Source organism: Sebastes umbrosus, chromosome 16 (assembly GCF_015220745.1).
Source record: "Sebastes umbrosus isolate fSebUmb1 chromosome 16, fSebUmb1.pri, whole genome shotgun sequence".
Taxonomy (NCBI): Eukaryota; Metazoa; Chordata; class Actinopteri; order Perciformes; family Sebastidae; genus Sebastes; species Sebastes umbrosus.
This window is the reverse complement of record NC_051284.1, coordinates 13,445,133-13,465,109: the sequence shown is the minus strand read 5'-3', so window position 1 is coordinate 13,465,109 and position 19,977 is coordinate 13,445,133. Positions and strand designations below refer to the sequence as shown.

The window sequence follows — 19,977 nt, the reverse complement described above, 5'->3', positions numbered from 1 at the left end:
GGAGCGCTACTACTGTACACCTCAGCAACGCTAACAACCACAACCTCAAGGAGTGTGTGTGGTGTGTGTGTGCCTGCTGTGGTATGTTCAGTTGCAGGGTCAGAGTTGAGAGGTAAGTGAGGATTCACAACAGCTAGTCCTTGTGAAATGTTAACCTGTTCTTTGAACTGCTGCATTGAACTAGTCAATAAAGTTTGACCTTTTGAATGAAGGAATCCATCAAATATATCTGTCAGAAGCAGGATACTGTATAGTGACTGTATTACTTTCACAAGTAATAATAATTTATAGTAGAATATTTATGATTAAAAAGTATATAATAAATGATATTATAATTCTGTGTATTATAACATTCTTTTTGTTTTTAACTTAACATGCTTTTTTTAAACTCTTGGATCAGACGGTGAAGATTAATCTCAGCAGCTGTGGTGTGAGTAACACACGTAGTATTCCAGCAGACTTGGCGCCAACACCTCCTTTGTAGCAAATGTTCACTGAGTCACCTCTGTGTAATGCAGTTTCACTGATTGTAAAAGGGAATTTGTGCAGAGGTACACTTATCTGTCTCACTTCTTTGTTGACTGGTCATATGGCATGCAGTCTGTCTCGGGCTGTGTTGTAGAAATTGCACGCTTGAAGGACCCTCTGGCTGAATGGGTGTCTGATGGGCGTAGATAACATGTGAGGTCTCCCAGTGTGGTCCACCGTGGAGGCTGAGCTGGTCAGGTTCACCTCCATCTGATGAATAAACACATCCCAAGTTTGCCAGAATTAAAGGATGAAACATGTTTTATCTTGTCTACACATTAGTCAAAATAAAAACTGCTACTTTTAGTAGAACATTTTAAAAGGGATCAAAGCCATCATTATACTTATTTAAGTGTTCACATACAAGGCAATTGTGCTACCTTGCCAGCCTATTTTCCAGTTTGACTACAAAGTGTGCTGTATTCGTTTGTCTAATCCTGCCTGCCTGTATTGACTGTAAGAGGTCAGTCCACACAGTCGTAGCAGTCCAAGAAAGAAGCGCTAAAAAGGCAGGAATTATTCACTCCTGATTGTTTAACCATTATTATTATTATAACCTTTCTTCTTGAGGATAAAACATGTTTGTCTTAAAATTCAGAACAAGTTTGAGGTTATGCAGAGATGTCGAAGTGATGTATGATGTGAAGTATGTTAAAGGCAAACTGTCATCTAGACATACAGTAGCTTGAATTGGAGAAGAGCCATATAAGATTGTGTCATCTGCGTAAATGGAGATTATAAATTTAAAGTGTAACTTCACCTCCAGGCCTGAGTTTAAGTCCACCCACTGCATCATTTTGAAAAATGCTAAAAAGTGGTCAAGAGGCTGAGAGATGAAACCAGACCTATGACGAAAGCCTCGACGCAGCATAGCTTGGGTACAGGGCACTGAATTTGATGAATTCACTGTTTATTAGACCACAAAGGAGACAAAAATTAGCTAGTGCAACCCGCGGCCCCTCTGCCTCTCTCCCTGCTGCTAGGAGACTATACTTTGGCGGGAGCAGAGTGGACGACCGACCATCACGGCTGCAACAACTCAAATTCACCCAGCGCAAACGCTAGCGCCTCCGTCTCTTGGGCGGCCACCCGCTCTCCTCCAGGCGAAATAGTGTCCTGCATTATCCCTGTAAGATTAGGGCTGATTTAAAACAGTAGATGGCGTGTTGAGCCATTTTTAACCCATGAAATGCAGATCTTTATGAATTTGGTAAGAAATGTCAATATTAACACCAGCATTGATGTGTTTCACCACAGTAAGGTGATATAATTTAACACAAGGGTGCAGTACCTCTTTAACTATTTGGAAATATTCTTCAGTCAATAGAAAAAAAGCTTGAACAACTGTCACCATGCATAGCATTGGTATCATTTACAAAATGTTGCAACATTAAGCATGTTGTACATGCATTCCAGTTTTTGAGAGAAGTTTTACTGCAGTTAGGTTTAATATGCAGATAGAACAGAGCTTTGTCAGCACAACTGTCGAACTTTAAAAGAGAGAGGAAGCATGCAAGTAGACCCTGTGGGTTGTTAGACTTAGCATACAGTTGAATGCATCTCAAAATAAACTGTGTCAAGTATGTTTAAAAGTACTCAAGCAGCACTCAAGTACTATGGGAATTGACAGTCTTTTAACTTAAATGTCCACATCATTTTTTTTTCCAGAGAATATAAGGGGATTTTGTATCATTGAGAAGCTCAGAGAAGAGAAAACCTCTGTCACCACAAGGACTTTATAAAATAAAAGGGACCTTAACACTAATAGCTTTTTGGTCTTCCTAAGGCAGAGTCACATTGTATGTGTGCTGTGTGCACAGATCAGGTCTGTCTGATCCTGGGTCTAGGAGACAGTCAGGAATGTCGGCTATCCAGCAGGACCGAGGCCTGATGAAGGCATCAAACCGCAGACAGTTATAAAGGACAAATAAAAATGTCCTTGACATTTCACTTTCTGACCAGGTTTCTTTCAACACCAACGCAACACATCCTACAGATGTGTGGTGCTTGAATTTGCTAACCGGATGGTAGATGAGTTTGACGAGGTCTTCTTTGGCAAATAAACCGAGCTACAGTAGCCATCTATCAAAATAAAATATATCAACACAACTGCTGTTGTAGAAAACGGTTTGAAACGATTGATCAGCGATCTAATCTGTGACAAAAAAGACTCTTGAGTGAGTATAACTGGAAATGTTGTCATAAGATTCAAATCTTTGAAGTCTCAGATTTAGGCAGGGCAATGTTGCTCAGTTTCCAACGTAATGTTGTTTTAAGCCCATTGAGGGATTGTGGTCAAGAGTGAGTGATATTTTTATGCATTTGTAGAAATATGGGGATGTGATTTTATGTGGCTTTAGTCCGTTTTCCAAAGTAGGAATTATTGGAGTTTTGGACATTTCAGATTTGATGATTGTAAATGAAGGCTGGACAAGTTCCTGCTTAAGTGCCACTCAGGGTAGCAATCACAAAATGATGGATTCAAACAGTCCTAGAAACACAATATTGTGCTGACAGAAAAGAAGTGTCAGACTGTGCTGACTTCAGCCTCAGAGTACCTCCTTGTTTAAAGGATATGGCTGGCAATATCAGTATTTTTCTTATTGTCAAAAAATCTCATGTAAAGACCAAAACCAACACTGACTTGATCCTACCAACGGGTACAGTATAGCCTGTGTAGCCAAAGTCTGATATATCTTACTCCTCTCTGCCATACACCTCCATAGTTGTCCAAAAACATCAAGGTTGTACGAAGGGACATGTTCCTTCATGAACATAGGCACTGTAGTTTATTTTATTTTTATGAAGAATGGATAAAATGGCTAGGTGTAATTAGTATGGTCTGTATCTCAAAAGTAGGGCTGTCAAAGTTAACACGTTAATAACTAATAATAATCTGTTTTAAAGCCACTAATTTCTTTAGAAAAGAAAGATTTTACGATTGTTCTTGTTGATCGGGCTCAGTTTTAAAGCATCATATGAAACTAGAAAACCTAAGGAATCCATTGTTACCAACCATGTCATACTAGCTTGTCACGAAAGAGGCTATACAGTATAACGATCCAAACTTACGCTACATTTTGGCGAGGAAAAACTGGCACGGCCATCTTCAAAGGGGTCCCTCGACCACTGACCTCAAGATATGTGAATGAAAATGGGTTCTATGGGTACCCACGAGTCTCCCCTTTACAGACATGCCCACTTTATGATAATCACATGCAGTTTGGGGCAAGTCATAGTTAAGTCAGCATACTGACAGCTGTTGTTGTATGATTTGAGCATATTTTTCATGCTAAATGCAGTACCTGTCATTGTTTTGTGTTGTTAATTGATTTCTAATAATAAATATATACATACATTTGCATAAAGTAAGCATATTTGACCAATCCCATGTTGATAAGAGCATTAAATACTTGACAAATATACCTTTATGGTACATTTTGAACAGATAAAAAATGTGTGATTAATTTGAGATTAATCATGATTAAATATCTTATTTGATTGACAGGCCTAGTTAATTTATATGTTTTTTGGTAAATCCCAAATACACTGTCCTGATGCCATAAATACTCACTCCAGCAATTGTACATTAATCCACGGCTGAAAATAGTCCCCAATAATTACAAAGTTTACTCCTTTGCACCTTTGCCTAAAAGCTCCAATGCTCAGCTGTTTTAAGAAATGATTTAGCCTTTTTTAAAACTAAAACTAGAGCTGAACGAACACATTGTTACAGTGGAAATACAGTGGAGAATATTATGACAGTATTTGGAGTGGGGGAATGGATATTTGAGAAAATGTTATGGCAACTTTAGCCTACATGACAAGAGCTTGGATGGCATATCTGGGGCATGAATTGCAAGAATGCTTCAAAACCTATAATTCAGTAAACATTTTGGCCATGACATATGGAAGTACAACCACACTTATTTTCCATTATTACTGCCCAGCACCACTGTATAGCTTTTATATAATTTTACTGTACACTTCTCACTGTGTTATGTAAGGTCGCTCCTGCTTTAAAGATGATTCAGTATGGGAGCCGTTGTTATCTGTGCATTGCAGGAACTGAAAGAGGAAGAAGAAAGCAGTGACGCAGTACATCTTTCAACATTTACCAACAGTTTCTATGATGGAAATTCCCTCCCCAACGGGATCACTCTTTATCAATTCAGCTTTTAAGCTGCTGACACAGCAGCAGTTTTATGGTTCTTCATAGTTGTGTTTTGTTTTGAAATATCTTTCCAGAGAATTTAAATCTATTGTCCACCTGACTGAGTAAACTTTGACAATCAGGAGGAGATTTGACATAGATGTAGTGTTTTTATCCATGCAACTTTATTCTTTAAATCCAAATGGGTTAAAGCTAAATGTAAGTGCATTATGTTTGCAACAAATCAGATTTCTTGGATGAAATACGGCAGATTCGATGACGCGACTCTTCACCAGCTGCACTGACCGCTGGAAGCTGCAGATGCTTCTGGCTCGAGGGATCAACGAAGAGACTGACCCCTGAGTTTGAAGAACACGGATTAAACACACAGGAGAATTTGACCTGTGAGCATCAGCTGTCAACTTAAAAACGCTGACACTGCTCCAGGGGTTAATTTATCTGCTGAGAAACAGCATTGTCCTCCTCATCTGTAAAACAGTTCAACATTGGGGAGGTTGTGCTGGAAGCAGATCAAGGCGTTGTTGACTTAAGCAGTTGGATGTATACTTGCAGAGCTTGTCTTCTACTGTAAATCAAAACTCAAGTCCCTGGACTGAGACTTGTGTGAATTAGTTTGACCACAAGATGATTAAAAACAGCCATTTGTCCAGCAGACAGGAAAATGTAATAAGTAGTCTTATCTTAAACTAGCAAACATCGAGGAAAAAGTCAAGGAATGTGTAAAAGATTGCTTGGGGAAATAATATTACTAATAATAAACTTTATTTGTAGCACTTTTCTATCATCGTTACAAAGTGCTTCATAATAAGAAAAAAATACAATAAAACAATAATAATAAAATACAATATAGATAAATAAATTGCAATGAAATTAAATTCACACAGAGATAAAAGATTTTTTAAAGAATAAAGATAAACTAAAGAACAATTGGCAGCAGCACACCAGTAAAGGAGCTTTCCTGTCTGACCAGCTTCCCTCCAGGGCAGCTTGACACAGTTCCAAAGTCCAGATGAGAACCAGGGTCAGACGAGTCCAGACTCAATCACCACATGAACTCCCAAGTCGGTGATGGCAAGTTGATGGCAAAGGTCTATTTTGGGTTGATGAGGGGAGGGAATAGTTGCTTGACAGCCAGTACAAAGATAAAGGTGGTAATGGACAGAGTGAAAAGACACATTAACAAGCCATGGGGGAAATGTTTACTGGATAACGAAACTATGTGAAGTGTAGGGAAAAAGAGATAAATCTGTTGTTTTTATTTTATTTCTCAACGCATTGTGTGCTCTTACTGTAGTTAACGGGGCATTTTATGGACTGGGGGCTGAAAATAGCATTTGTGAGTATGGGTTTATCTTCAGCAACAACTGGCAAAGTCAGTGAGTGAGGAATCATCAGACCTCGGGGGTCCTGCCAGAATGCTGCTGATGAGAGACTGAAACAAGACTCTGTTGCACTGATCTGATGTGTAAAAACACCTTTTTATGATTTAATTTTTAATGTTGTAAACCAAATCCATTTATTAACTATCTGGAGGAAACTTCATTCTTGAGAAACCGTAACAGCAAGTAAATTATTAAAGATCCCACCCAGACATGAATATTAGACATTCACCAGGTGGCTAGAAACATGACTCCAAATGAATGCTAGTGTTACGGATGGATAAGTAGGCAACTGTATGCTAACAACTTAAAGGGAAAGTCATATGTAATTGTTGTGTTTACAGCTTGTTTTGGACCAGGATTGGATTCCAAACTAGTAGCGATGCAACAGATCTCAGATGCAGCAGACTTCAGATTTAAGGTGAGCGTAGGGACCTTTCCATCAATTGTATGGGAGAAAGCTTAAATCTCACCTGTGTGTTGCATGTACAAGTCATAGACTGTATATTAGAAGTGGACATAGTCACCGTGAGGCCACTCATTGGTTTTGGACTATGGTTTTGACATTTTGACGTTGCTATCTTGTTTTTTGGCCATCGGCGTCTTATTTTTTTTGCAACCCAAAGCGACATGAAAGAGTGGAGCAAAGTACAACCGAACGCTGAATAAGACATTTTTAGGCGACCAAATTGTTACAGTTAACTTTCATGAACTGAAACCACACTGTGAGAGCACAGTGCTACTCAGTTAAATTTAGGACAAGATTGCGGAAGTGGCATAACTAAAGTACGGAACTTACATGACCAATAAATCAACTTTGACTTCTGGTTTCACACGGGATAAGAACACCGGTCTCCTGGGCTAAAGTCTGGTGATTTTTGACCAACCCATCCACCCTGACCTCATCCCTAAGCGACGGTCGCCGCTCTTTATACTGTCACAATTACGTGGATTACATACGACTTGATTTTGTGGGATACATATGAATTACAGTACATTTACGTTTCGTAGGTATAGCTACGGACAGTGTATAAGAACAGCCTGTGTGGTTAACTTCCCCACCTCTGATGAAGAGCAAAAACCTTCCTTGAGCTTTTCTATGAGAACCATCCGGGATGTGAGCAGAGGTCCTTTACCTCTTCCGCAGATGAATGTGAAAACAGCCTTCTGGTGTCGCTCTGCACATACATCATTATGCACAGTGAACATCAAACGTCCACATCGAGTACAGTAACAATAGGCAAAACACATTTTTGAGTTGGGGGCGACTTTTTAAAAAAACTGCTGGGGGTCTTTGAAGTTGTATAGCGCTTAAGACAAGACACTGTACACTGTATATGCTCTTGTCTCTTCTCCATCTCATTCACCTTTTGGACAGAGGCCAGGCGGCTGCTGATATCTGATGCAGATCTTATCAGTTTCTCACAACTCGGCCCAGGTGTAGTTGTCGTGCACGTGTGGAAATGCAAAAGGGATGAAGGGAATAACACATTGAGGGGATGTGATGCTCATCATGCGGCTGTGGCTAGACAAGAAAAGACATGGTTGTTTCTTTTGATTTAAATTGTACATCAAAAGCAGATGTCTCACTAAGATCTGTGCTCACTTCCCTCCACTGAGAGCTGTAATTTCTCGAACGTCTACAAGCAAATGACAACCTCCTGGATGCTGCTTCAATCAGAAATGTGGTTATGGTGTTATGAAAGGTGTAAACAAGTTGGTTCAGATGTGTCACGTTGAAAATATCTTAGCTTTAATCTTGTGCTTGCAACAAAATATCATCTTTCTCAATATTTTGGGCAGATATGCCTCTGTTTGTGCTCCAACAATAATATTATATACAGTATCTCATTGCTTTTTTAAACACTATTCTCAACACAGCATGGATTTATACAATGTTGATGCCATTCACATTTATAGCTTCAGTGGACTGCCTGGGAAAAGACTGGTAGCCTATAGGTCTGAAACAGCTGGACATGTGGATGTATTGAAAACAGATGTGGCCTAGAATGTCCACCACATGGAAAAGCTGATTGTGCCTACACATACTACGGTAATAGGGGACCTAACAGCCAAAGGTCTACTCAACTGAGCTGAAAAAAAAAACAACTCCTGGAAAGTTGTGGGATTAACACGCTGAGAGCAGCCTCCCGCGTCGAGATCTTTACTTGCGGTTTTGTTGACCTTGTGGGTCGTCTACGCATGATTTTTACATTGAGGATATTTTTTCTGTGTTGCACACAAAGTCAGAACATGAAACAGCATGAATTTTGCCATTTTCTGCCGTAGCTGTGTTGGGATTATAGCCCCGCAAATACAATTCCATATGGTGTCTGTCTGAGCGGCAAATTATCTACAGCTCAAAGGAATTTCAGGACTGCGATGAAGCGTTTTTGCACCTCGTTTCCGTCTTTATTTCCAATGATATCATTTACCGTACGGCTAGGTTTATGACACAGTTCTTATATGGGGAGGAAAATTCTTCTGTTTTTCAATATGAGCACATGGAGAGAGCAGGGGCAATAAATGGAAATGTAAACTCGAGAAGAAGTCACCTATTTTCTTTTTAAGAGGCCAAAAAGTTTCCTTTAAATTTAAGGAAACACGGCTGCTCTGTTTGTGAACTTTCCTACAGACGGGATATAACATATATATATTTAATTTAAATACGCATGTGGAGAGCATGTGTGACGAGGAAGAGCCAAACACATTAGTGTGGTTCTATCGGAGCTAAATACCAAGCAGACTTCCTCATATAAATTCAGTTATGATACATATTGAATCTCTCAGCTCCGCAGCCAGATGACCCAGACTCCCCCCCTCTAGCGGTGCGAGCAGTAAGCACCACTGCAGGTATTTTACACTGTAAGCACCTTGCCAGGCTCTCTAAATGGCAATTGCATCTGGCAGAGCAACAGAACATTTCACCTCGGGCTCAGTAGCTCAACAGAGAGGGATATTTATTGTGATTTGAACATGTAATCATGGAAAACTTGCGAGCATACCTCTGCACAAACCTCTCTGTAGACATTAGACAACCAATTTCCTTCTGCTAAATCACTTAGTGCTCCGATAGCTTCGCTGCCTTTGTGTTGATTTCGCTCTCGAGACCTGGAGAAAGAGATATCCATACCACAAATGCTGGGTATCGGCCCGTTAATTATTCTGACTTGCATTTGGCCTCACCATCATGTTAATATTTCCAACACAACTTCCTCGGCAGGCCAGAAAAACTCGACGAATGTGACCGCTGCCTCGCTCTCAAACACTCTCCACCTATTAGGACGGTTAACATCTGTGACAATACCATCTTAGATGACATTACAAAGTGATCCGCAGGCTGCGCGGCGAAGAGTAAAGCTGTAATCTGACGGCTTTGAGAAGGTTGCAGATTAGATCATGTCTTTATAAGCATCCAGCAACATAACTGTGGCGAGTCTGAGGAGCTCATTAATAAACATTTGAAGCCCTGTCAGTGGCCAGGTTGTCTACAACACGTCATGTCTGAGGTTCACAGATTACCTCACAGTAGCTGTTTGTGAGTTTGCTTGCAGTCACCGCTAAGCCTCATTCAAACCAATGCTGGCCTGCTGTTATTCTTGAAAAAAGACACCACATGTGGACTAGGCACATCTAGTCAAACCAGCATCAGGGAACTCTGTATTGTTCTCCATCTGCAGTCTCAATAATATCAATATCAGAGTGATGGCTCCTTATCAGTTATTCCATTCCTAACTAAAATAACAACATGTGCTTTACTGATCAGCCCATTCATGAGGACGACATGTTGCCTTGCGCCTGGTTCTATGTTTAGCAGAGACACTTTCAGCTAAACAGATATCAGTGATAGCAATATCGTTAACCTCAAGATACTCTTAACTTGTGTGTCTTCAATAATCAGATGACTGTGATTAAAGCTGCGTAGCTGTGTAATTAGTATGGATTGTATCTTAAAAGTAGGGCTGTCAAAGTTAACGCGATAATAACACATTAATGCAAATTCGTTTTAACGGCACTAATTTCTTTAACACATTAACGCAATTGATCTTTCAGTGGTGGTAGCGGGCTCAATTTTAAAGCTAGAGTGAAGATAGTGGTATCACATGAAACTAAAAAAACTAGAAAATCCATTGGTACCAACCATGTCATACTAGCTTGTCGCTAAATAATGCTCCAAACTTGCGCAAAATCTTGGCAAGGAAAAACTGTCTTGGCCATTTTCAAAGGGGCTCTTTGACCTCTGACCTCAAGATATGTGAATGAAAATGGGTTCTCTGGGTACCCACGAGTCTCCCCTTTACACACATGCCCATTTTATGATAATCACATGCAGTTTGGGGCAAGTCATAGTCAAGTCAGCACACTGACACACTGACAGCTGTTGTTGCCTGTTGGGCTTGAGTTTGCCATGTTATGATTGCAGCATATTTTTCATGCTAAATGCAGTACCTGTGAGGGTTTCTGGACAATATTTATCATTGTTTTGAGTTGATAACTGATTTCCAATAATATCTATATATACTGTACATACATTTGCATAAAGCAAGCATATTTGCCCACTTGCATGTTATTAAGAGTATTAAATACTTGACAAAACTCCCTTTAAGATACATTTTGAAGAGATAAAAAATGTGCGATTAATTTGCCATTAATTGCAATTAACTATGGACAATCATGTGATTAAATATTTATATCGATTGACAGCCCTACTAAAAGGTATTTCTGCGATCTCACAGATGTCTATTTTCTGTCCCGAATGATAAAGTGTTTGCCGAAAAAGTTCAAACAATATTTCCACAGACACCACTGTGGTCTTTATTTTCCATAAGAAGAAGAGCAGAACATCACAGTTTCTGGAAATATTGGATTTAAACTTTAGTTTCGCCCTGGGCAATCATTTTATCATTCCAGGCAAAAAATAGACTTAAGTGAGATCACAGAAATACCTTGGATGAACCGACCCACAGCTGGATAATAGGTGAAAAAACAAGTTCTTACTTTCCCCTTAAGATTGGAGGGAAAATAAACTGTGTGACTGAATGACGGAGTAAAACACGGAGTGCTGTCACAAATGGGGCCAATGTGAAAGGTGTTGCTCATAGTGACTAACCTAAAGTACAGAGAACTATCACCCAACTCTTCCGTTTCTATCAGCTCTGTGGTGCATTTCATCATCTTTCAGCTTCATTTGTATTTTTATGACCTGCAACTTTATTGGTTTGGTTTGGTCTCACTGGTCTTGTCGACCACAAGTTTCCAGCTACAGCAGACGAAAACCAAAAAACCTCTATTAAGTTGGTGAAGGCCAAACAAGAAGAGCGAATATTGGACTTACTTATCAGGTCGACAGACACACACAACTCCAAATAAGTACTAATATTACCACAAATCAGCTGTTTACTAACATGTTAGCTTCATTATTAGCCCTATCAACTGTTTGTTAACACATTAAGCTGCTTTCAGATGATAAAAAATGTGTGCTGCATTCACCATGAGGTAGGGCGCAGAGCATAGTGCAGACACTTGCAGCGGTAAAGCGCAGTGCAGGAATACGTCATCAAAAAATGGGCTACGTCACATACAGCTGTTATCTACTTGGTTGCGCTTTGAAAGGTCGGCTGAAAACACGGTCAGAGTTGAAATAAATACAACTTTGAGCGCAGCGCTCGGTGGCAATTTTGAGTGGTGCACCACGCCAAGGGGAGTGCTTCCGCCTTGTTGGGCACCACCGCTCTCCCCATAGGAAAACAATGGCACAGCCAGCACAGAGCGGTTTTACCACTGATCATATGTGGGCGGCTTTAGCCCTTATAATGCCATAACGTGTGATCTTTTTGGGCATTCTGTCCCCGGCAGGCAAAAAAAACGAATTAATGCTGCTTTAATAAAGGTTAAAAAAATATGCTGAATTGGAAAGTATCTTTCTTGACAGAACTTATTTAGTATGTGCGTCTGGTACAGACACTGTAACAGGAACATATTGCTCTCAGTCATCATAATATAATATATTAATTAATAACTCGAGGTATCCCGTCAATGAAGTCATTGAATAGGCCCGAGTGTTTCATGAGTGGAACCATTGAGGTTTGAGTGTGTATGAACAGACGTGTGGTTTGGCCTTTTCCCCCAGAGGATGACTGCATTCATTATATTAACAACAAGAGGAAGAGGACAGCCATAAACACATCAGAATTTGATTAAATGTTCCACTCATCAACACCCAAATAATTCACTGTCTATTAAGAAGGCCTCATTGTAAACAGACACAACAGGGGAAGTCAATATGAGACAACCACAGAAGCTCAATTATCCTCCTTAACAAGGAGACTTTCCATGGCTTTTCACAATGAAATTGTTCTATTATATCATGTAAATGCCCTTGGCAAGACATTTCACTTCTCAAAAGTCATTAAGAACGGCTTCTGAAATGGATCTCATTAGAGGTCTGGAGCAACATGTTACATAAGAATTACCATGTACTTGGGTATTTTAGGTGGAGGAACTGGCAAAGCCAAGCAACTGGTCAGAAAGAGCCTACGGTGGCATTTTTGCATTTCAATAACAATAAATACTTATTTTTACTTATTATACCAATTATATTAACATCTGGTGGACGAGTAGGCTACAGCGTACTGAAAATTAATTTAGGGGCCTTAAAGCAATAGTTTTACATTTAGGGAAATATGTTTATTCACTTTCTTTCATATTTGGGTAAGAAGTTGAATACCACTCTCATATCTGTCTAGTAAATAAAGAACAACAGCCAGCACCCCTTCAGCAAATTTAAAGCTCAATAGCTAACCTAATATTTGTTTGTTTAATCCACACAAAAACAAAAGAATGCATATTCACCATTTTACAGGAGTTTATGGAAGAAGAAATAGTAACCACCCTGTTTTTACACTCAGGTTTTTGTTACCTTTGGACAGAGCCAGGCTAGCTGTTTCCAGTGTTTCCAGTGGTTCACAGGCCTAAATGTAGAACTGTCCCCTGAAAGTCGATGAGTTGAATCATCCGTAGGTGAGAACTAGTCGACTTGAAGAACTCCGTGCTAGTAAACAATTTAATCAAAAACACTTTGGTAGTATACACTCACCGGCCACTTTATTAGGTACAAGGTGTACCTAAGGTACAAGGTGTTAGGTACAAGGTGTACCTAATAAAGTGTCCGGTGCTAGTACCGGGTGGTCTTCTGCTGCTGTAGCCCATCTGCTTCAAGGTTGGACGTGTTGTGCGTTCAGAGATGGTATTCTGCATACCTTGGTTGTAACGAGTGGTTATTTGAGTTACTGTTGCCTTTCTATCATCTCGAACCACTCTGCCCATTCTCCTCTGACCTCTGACATCAACAAGGCATTTCCGTCCACACAACTGCCGCTCACTGGATATTTTCTCTTTTTCGGACCATTCTCTGTAAACCCTAGAGATGGTTGTGCGTGAAAATCCCAGTAGATCAGCAGTTTTTGAAATACTCAGACCAGCCCGTCTGGCACCAACAACCATGCCACGTTCAAAGTCACTTAAATCCCCTTTCTTCCCCATTCTGATGCTCGGTTTGAACTTCAGCAAGTCGTCTTCACCATGTCTAGATGCCTAAATGCATTGAGTTGCTGCCATGTGATTGGCTGATTAGCTATTTGTGTTAACAAGCAATTGAACAGGTGTGCCTAATAAAGTGGCTGGTGAGTGTAGATATGAATGTTGATTACATGGGGGGAAAAAAAAATCACACCCACAAAGCATGGTAAACGAGACGGGGGCCATATTTCAAGACGGGTAGAGTGGGTTGCCGACATCGCCGCAGCACACACTGAGGATAGTCCGCCTGAATTGAATTTCCCCTCAGGGGATCAATAAAGTGCCTTCTTCCTTCTTCTTCTTCTTCTTCTGGTTGACCACTGAGCTGACCTAGAGCTGGTTGTGGCGCACGGCCATGGAGGAAATGCGCCTGGCGAGGGCCAGCCTGCACTAGGGAGAGGTCCTTCCACATCAAGCCCGAGTCCTTGACCCTGAGTTGAATTGTAAAGTGTAAAGTGTAAAAATTCTTTTGGTTCATTATGAAACTGTGGCGGGCTGCATTTGACTATGTTAATGTGGTCGAAATTATCACTGAAAATCATACCAATGAATGTTTGGATTGCCAGATAGTTTATATGTTCATAATAGTTGAATCTCCGTATTGAACAGCCAAATCCGATTTGAATCAAAAAATTCAGATTTGGGTAAAGCCCTATCTAAATGTGTAGCATGTAACGTCCCCAGTTCGAATATGGCCATGGACATTTGTGTCTGTCATCCCCTTTTTCTCCACATATCAACCCTTTACTGATTACTATCCAATAAAGGAAAGAAAAACCCTAAAATACGTTAGATGAACAAAAATGTTCAATTATTACAGATATTAAACCGTTCATATTTTATCTTATAGCTTACATCAGTCAGACACATTAAGTGTTTAAAACAGTAGTTTCATAATAATGTGTGTTATTTTTTCCTCTGTATTTTAAGGTGCAATTGCCCTCAAATGTTTCAGTATTCTGTAAGAGAAGATGTTTTTTTAAACAAACTGTCACTAGTTAAAAATGACATCAGATCAAAACTATGAACAGCTGACCTGTATAATAGCAGTTTTATACTGAAAGAACCACTGTAATATCCTGTTATATCCTTATATTGCCTCGCGACACAAGCACAGCAGTGTCTGTCTGTGAAAGGGAGTATATTTTATTCAAATATCCACATCAATCACACAGGGAGAGAACAAAATAAACGCATTTGGTCACTGTGCTAAAGCTAAAGTTGCAATAATGAACCCTGTCCCTGGAGTTTGCCCTCATGTGACACTGAACATGAGTAAAGGGAATAAATGAATCCAGAACTTGCAACCTGCCATAGTGATTTTCTAAGAAAGTATTTTTTATGCACATAAAATAAAAGTGTAGTGTTACAGAAATAAAAATGTCTCTGCGGCACGTGTTACTCAATACTGCCCATGAAATATTGACCTTTTAAAGCCAAAACAAAGTCTGTAATACCTTTTGGAATAACAGTCTATTCAGTAGCAGAAGACGTGATCCTCTAAGGACCAGAAACTGCCTTTTGATACTAATCATAGACATTGATTCATCGACTTCAATTGGTTTTCCAGATTGTTAAAAAGGCTTGAAAAGCCTTTGGTCATTACCTCACTTGTATGACATTCAGAACAACTTGTATTCTGTGAAAAGGGAAATGACTTCAGGTGTGAAGGTGAATACTGCCACCCAAAGGGACAAATGACTCATGCAAAGCTGATTTGCATTATAGCACACATAGATAACAATACAAAAGCAAGTTATTAGCAGCTCTAAGGAATGTCAGTCAGTTGGTCAGTCCACCGCTTTGGTCCAGACTTAAATATCTCAACAATTACTGGATGGATTGCCATGAAATTTGGTACAGATATCCATCGGTCCCAGACGATGAATCATACTGACTTTTCATCTAGTGCCACCAGGAGGTTGACATAAAATATCTGTGAAATGTCTTGAGAAAATATTGGATGAATTGCCATGACATTTGGTACAGACATTCATGTTCCCTTCGGGAGGAATTGTAATGCTGACTTTTCCATGACATTCCCATCAGCCTTAGCTGTTTGTGTTTAGTGCTAATTAGCTAATGTTAGCATGTACAGATGTTACGTGTGTGTAAATGTATTCACTATATAGTGCCCTCAAAAATTCCACAACGGAATGAAAAAAGTAGCGTCCATGCCACGAACACTACTTTTCCGCTGACAATCCCACGATGCAATAAGCTTCATTTTATAGATGCGAAAATTACAGTTATGCGAATTTACAGCCGTAAGTGATGACGCAAAAATAATGCTGATAATAAATCTCAATTTATTGCTCCTTATAAAGTAAACTATCAAGTGACCATTAGTCAGGGAGTAGTGAATGAGCAAGGGAGTGATTTTGAGTCATGTTGAATGATCACTCATTCAGTACTTCAGTCCCCTTACTTCTTCACTTTATTTAAATCTAGAAAAGGAAATAAGGAATGTTTTGATATATATAAATTGTGTAAAATAATTTGGAAATCAGTGCATATTGGCTTTCAGATAGCATATCCTCCTTGACATTTATTAGCGCGCCACACACCAGGAATTAAAAACCGCACCATCTTTAAAGTCAAGGCGTATCGCACCACCAAGATTTATTTTTCCCCAAAAGCTCCCTTTATGGAGCTCTAATTATAGAATTCTCATTTCCATAAATCCATCGTTAAACCAAGCTCAACTTCCATGTGGAACAAAAGCGTTGTAGTCTGCCACTCGCTGTGAGGAGTCAGTGCCGGTATTATTACTAATAGTTCATCAGCTTTTGCGTTATTCATTGGGATGAAAAATCTGACTTTCCTTCGCTTAAATATAAGCAGTTTTCAACTTTGCACCATTTCTTGGGTGGCTGAATGGTATAGTCATCTGGACAAATGGAATCATTATTTGGGTGTCTGTCTACTCCTGTGGTTTGTGCATAGAAGCAGGTATGACTATAACGGTATCTGTGGCAGGAATGCTGTGGCTAACCACAGCTAGGAATGGAGAGAAGCTTCACATAAACACAGTTGCCTTGTTTTAATCCAACTTTATTTAATTTAAACAAGACAGATTTAACACTGTATATATCATGTCAGGTTTCTCGCTAGGCTGTGAGTCAACTGTCTGACTTTCCAAGGTTTACAGGCAGACCCTCAAATGATTCACAAACAGCAACCTGTCAGGTTTTTTCAGCCCGAGAAATAGATCACTGACTTTTCATTTCTTTGGATTTCATTTTCATTTTCAAAATGATTTTTCTACTCAATCATCCTTAACTGAACTCTGGTACGCACAGTCTGCGACAACATCAGCTACCATGCAAATTGTCTCTATGAAAATAGTACCACCAGTCTATAAGGACCCACCAGAGAGCAACAGTGAATTACAGCACTTCTTGCTCATTTATCACGGCCCGGGGTTCAAACTTTAGTTGGAAAGACTGTTCAGATTGCGGCCAGGATTCTTCTCAAGAAGAAACACGCTGCCAACAAGGACAGCCACAGCTGGAGAGGAAAATAAAGCCTCTTTCTTCAACATGAAATTTGCTGCCTTGACTTGGTGTAACATTTTGCAGTATTCATTTCTAAAATGGGCAGCAGTTCCCTCTTCAGAGTTAATGTACAATGTCACGTCCCACACTGAAAGCTTTACTTACTATTTACTCACGGTGTGAATGGGCAATTTACACTAAATTTGATTCCACTGTAAAAACTAGGGATGCAGCAATACCAGTATCGGGTCCGATACTGTACTCATGTACTCGTAAAACTACTCCGATACAACCTTATCTGATTCCACTGTACGGCAACGTGACGTTAACAAACAGGATTGCCTTGCATGCACAGGTGCTGTGGTCGAAGTGTCTAAAAAGCCGCCCAGCTGCAACGATAACCCAATAATCAGCTGCAGTGCGCAAAATAGGGAACTCAGTTCACCCGTCCAGGAGAGTTAGCATCCACAATGTTGCGTGCATTGTCGCGGACACACGCAGACACTTAAGTCTCCACCGCATCACTTAGTTTAGCTGCGAGGTTGTCAGTTGTGTGTCTTCCTGGCATACTCTTTCAGGGTTTCCACCAGGGTATTGCAAGCCCGGCGTAACGATAGCGAGTGTCCGGTCGAGAGAGAGAGAGTGTGTGTGACGGTGAGAATGAAGTTAGCAGTAACTTTATAGATGTGAACGTAGCAGTGCAGTGTGTATACAGTTTATTTGTCGTTGAATAAATGCTACAACTCCTCAAGACCCAAGCCAAGTTCCCGTGTCTTGCTTACTACCTGCTGATTAAAGTGAAGGGGGTTAGCCCCGAAGTTAGCAACAACTTGGTCTCAGGCGCACTTAAGGTGGGCTGACCTGACCTTTAAGGTGGACCAACTATTGTCCTTTAAGTGACAAGCCACTCCTCAGAGTTTTGCTCAGCTTTTTATTTTTTATTTTTAATATTTAAATGGTTAATTATTAACATCCCTACTGCAAACTACGCTCTGTTTCAGGAAATCCAGAAAACACAAATTTGAATGTAAAATGTCAGCAACAGCATCATGTTATGTGTATATGATACAGTCAGAAAGTGAGGAACATCTGATGAAAATAAAAACATGTTTGTTATGGTATCATTAAGTACTTTTATTGGTACTCATTATCAGCAAGGACCCACATTTAAGTACTTATACTTGGACTGAAAAAAAGTGGTATTGGTGCATCCCTCGTAAAAACCTGTATAATAAACCTTGCAAATGTAAGTTCAATATTCACTCTGTTTTAGCTCTGTTTTTCAGCTCCAACAGCTCCTGAGGGAAACATATAACTGCTAAAAGCTACAATATGTCCACTAGCTAGTTGCTAACCTTTTGTGTTTGTTGTACGGTGCTGGGTTTTAAAAGTTATTTGCTGTGAGATTCAACCAAAACAGTAAAGTTGCGGGTCAGAAAACCATAACAATAAGCTAAAAGACACTAAAATACTCCATGGAACTGAGGGGAACTGCAAAGTCATGAATAATTTCCAGTGGGTTTATCACTACAATCGAATCCTTTAACATACAAATAGTCATTAAACTTTGCATTTTGTAATATATATTGATTATAGCCTCTTTAAAAGGAAAAAAATCTGACAAATTCTTTATTCCTTTGTAGCGTTTGAAGTTAACTAGATAATGGTTTCAATAAATTGATAATCTGTTGTCCAATTATCATAGTATTTTTTCAAGCTTTTTTCACCAACTCTTATTCTCACTCTTAAAACTCAACAATCTTGCAACGATAACAATCCTGTTAACACCCTGCAGATGCACACTGTGAACTTTTGGTGATCCCTCGCACGATGGTTTTACAAAAACTGACTGGACTTGAAAAGAAGCAGTTCCAGTAACCAATAAAATAATGACAAAAGGCCGGCCGCACTCTCCCTTTCATTAATCATTTGCGCGTCCTGCGGCAAATTCCAACAGAGTGACTTGTCCAATAAAAAGATGAAACATGTTTTTACTGAAATGTGCTGTTATGAAACACTGCATACTGACCGGGCAAGTTTCCTTTCCATATATTCCTGCATTTCATAATATCATAAGGCATGTCGAGTCAGTGTTGGAGACCTCCAGACACATAAATATCGACAGATTGCAAATGACCCCCAGGTGGCTTTAATAAAACATATTTTTCTTTTGTTTGTGTAATCGAAACACCAAACACATATTTCTTGCTAATGTACTGCAAATTTCATAGTATTAGCTGGTATTCAGAGAGCACAGGTCAGTGTTCAATGTAATCGAGCTGAATCTCTATAACTATAGTGTACATAGATACCTGAATAGCTGGAACAGCAGCTGCTATGTTATAAAGATTTTCTTCAGTTTCCCTCACTGCATAGCAACCATGTTTACTCATGCCTATCAACACAGATTCCCAAAAGGCAGCTCAGCACTGCTACAAGGAAATCTGTATTACTCTTATTAGCTGTGTGTGTGTACTTATATGGCTAACTTGTTACAGATGTATGATAAGAGCTGTAATTATGCAGGGAAAGAAAAATCAAACATTTTTCTCCCTGGTACTGAACAATAAAATGTGCAATAAACTACGGTGACAAAAATGTAGTATCATCACCTCTCATTTTTTGGAATCAACGTCAATGTTGCTTTCACATCATTTATTAGTCTGTCTGTACATGTGGTGTGTGTATCAATCAGGTGCAAAGCAAAACAACACATAATCAAAACCGGCCGTTCATTTGCGAAAACCTCTGACTCATGTCGATTTCGGTAAACGCACCATCAGATAATCAAGATCCAAAGGGCCTCTTCAGACAGTTACAG

At 39.6% G+C, this 19,977-nt stretch overlaps 1 long non-coding RNA gene across 1 annotated transcript in view; it reads right to left on the bottom strand.

The window, feature by feature from the left end:
- Positions 1 to 353: 353 nt before the first annotated feature.
- The window catches only part of LOC119474652, a 39,204-nt gene continuing 19,580 nt past the window's right edge, over positions 354 to 19,977 (bottom strand). Inside the window, exon 3 of the long non-coding RNA XR_005203609.1 lies at positions 354 to 738. This is a non-coding gene — a long non-coding RNA (uncharacterized LOC119474652). The remainder of the gene's footprint in view (positions 739 to 19,977) is intronic.